Here is a 2,696-nt window from a genome sequence, read left to right as displayed (position 1 = left end):
TCGTGTTAGCCAGGATGGTCTCGATCTCCTGACCTCGTGATCCGCCCGTCTCGGCCTCCCAAAGTGCTGGGATTACAGGCGTGAGCCACCGCGCCCAGCCCATTTTAGGGCACTTTCTATGCATCAGACTCCCTTCTAAACCTTTACCCTGTTAAACATGAGTGGCTGGAGTAGCACCAGACTGTGTAAATTTCCTCTATTACTGAAGGTAATTTGCAGGAATCTGTTTTCTTGCCACTGAAAGTACTTAACTGAGAGGGGCAGGGGAGACACTTGCTCAGCAAGGCCTTCCTAGGCAACCCTGTTTTAAAAATTAAAAACAACGCCAGGGGCACAGTGGCTCACACCTGTAATTCCAGCACTTTGGAAGGCCGAGGCAGGCGGATCACTTGAGGTCAGGAGTTTGAGACCAGCCTGGCCAACATGGTGAAAATCCGTCTCTACTGAAAATAGAAAAATTAGCCGGGCATGGTGGTGGGCGCCTGTAGTCCCCACTACTCGGGAATCTGATGGAGTTGAATTTCTTGAACCTAGGAGGCAGAGGCTGCAGTAAGCCAAGATCCAGCCACTACATTCCCGCCTGGGCAACAGAGCAAGACTACGTCTCAAAAAATAAAATAAAATAAAAATAAATAAAAATCAAAAACAAGAAAAAAACTTATATTACTGTTTCTTTCATATGACAAACCTGCATTTACTTTGCTTATTTTCTCATTGCCCCCTCTAGAAATATAAGTTCTATGATTTTCATTACTGAATTTCAAGCTTCTCGCACAATGGCTGACACATAACGGAATCAAACTTTTTTTTGTTTTGTTTTGTTTTGTTTTTCACATCAGCCTCCCAAAATGCTGGGATTACAGGTGTAAGCCACCTTTCCCGGCCCAACATTTAATAAATTTAGCATGCAAATCTTCTTGGGAAACAAAAATTTAGAATAGCTCTGCTACAGATTGCTGCAAACCATCATCACCTTTATCAGATCACTTAATTTAGATGCTGATTAATACAAAAATAATGCTTTTATGACTTTTTATTAAATAAAACCTCATTTAATTTAACAGTACTTGAATCCCTGCTACCTACTTGGCACTGTGCCACACGCTGGAGGCATTCCAACCCGAGGTCGCTCATCTCCAGAAGTTGACTCTTATCGAGCAGGAAATGGCTCTCAAAACGGCCTCCAAAGTCAAAACTATACTAAAGATTATTTGCTATTTTCATGCTCATTCTCTTACAAACGTGGAGTTTTGCAGAGGGTACATGATGTGATGTGTGATAAAGGGTAGTGGAGTGAGTCAAAGTTTTCTTTTTTTTTTTTTCTTTTTTGAGACAGAGTCTCGCCCTGTCGCCCAGGCTGGAATGCAGTGGTGCAACCTCGGCTCACTGCAACCTCCGCCTCCCGGGTTCAAGCAGTTCTCCTGCCCCAGCCTCCCAAGTAGCTGGAATGACAGGCACGCGCCACTACGCCCAGCTAATTTTTGTATTTTTAGTAGAGAGGGGATTTCACTGTGTTGGTCAGGCTGGTCTCGAACTCTTGACCTCGTGATCCGCCCGCCTAGGCCTCCCAAAGTACTGGGATTACAGGCATGAGCCACCGAGCCCAGCCAAAGTTTCCTCTATTTTAAGTTCTCATTAACTATTTATTAATAGGTATAACCCACACTTTAAAAAAAAAAAAAAAAAAAAAAAAACAACTCTTTGGAATCTTCCATAATCCACAATAACATAAAGGCGTTCTGAGACCAAAAAGTTTGAGAACCACTGCAGTACAGCTCCGATGCATACCCGGGAAGCCGTCAGCAACAAACAATACATTACAAATGACCACAGTCATGAACCTACAGTGTGAGGTTTGGTCCCACCCAGGCTGGGAGCCAAATACGTGACTAAGTGGAGATGGCCAGGGTGTGGGTGAGGGGCAAAGGCGGGCTGTAAGCACTGGAGAGGCAGGCCCAGCTCTGCGCAAGGGCACACACCTCCTTCCTTTACACACTCAATACAAGAAGCTTTAAATCTTTATTTTGCTGGTCAGGGCATAACCTGGACCAAACGGGAAATTCAAGGCAAAATAAAAGCAGGGCATTAACTTGGACCAAATGAGAAATTTAAGGCAGCCTCTCTGAATCAGATAGTTTAAAAATCTGTCCGTTTAGTAATAACTGCAAAGTTTGGCTTAGAGACTAAAACATCTGCTTCCTGATTTGGGGGTGGGGATGAAGGGGAGTGCAAGGTAGAAAAGGGCGGGAAAATGAAGACCTAAAGAAAGAACAAGCGGGCGGGACGGTAACAGGCACCGCAAGAGGCCAGTGAATGAGACCGAGACGGAGGCGCGTGCGCCAGCCCTCCGCATGCGCAGTCGCAAGCTTGGTGATCTCGCGGGAAAGAACCGTTGCGGGCCCGACTTTGCGCGGAGGTAGGAGGGGGGAGTGGAGGCGGGAGTGAAGTCTCGCGAGAGAGTCGGTTGCCGTAGCAGAGCCCTCTAGCTGTGTGTGGCTGAGGCTCGGCCGCCGGAGCCGAGGACGGTTTGCTGAGCCCGTTAGTACGCCCGGCCGAGACAAGTCGCCGCCATGTCCCGCTACCTGCGTCCCCCCAACACGTCTCTGTTCGTCAGGAACGTGGCCGACGACACCAGGTAGGTACAAGGCAGGTACCCCGGGCCTAGGCGGGGAGGCCGCAGGCGCCCGGAGAGGACC

Source organism: Mandrillus leucophaeus, unplaced genomic scaffold (genome assembly GCF_000951045.1).
Source record: "Mandrillus leucophaeus isolate KB7577 unplaced genomic scaffold, Mleu.le_1.0 Scaffold185, whole genome shotgun sequence".
Lineage (NCBI taxonomy): Eukaryota > Metazoa > Chordata > Mammalia > Primates > Cercopithecidae > Mandrillus > Mandrillus leucophaeus.
The sequence above is the reverse complement of the archived record's forward strand: the minus strand, read 5'-3'. Positions refer to the sequence as shown.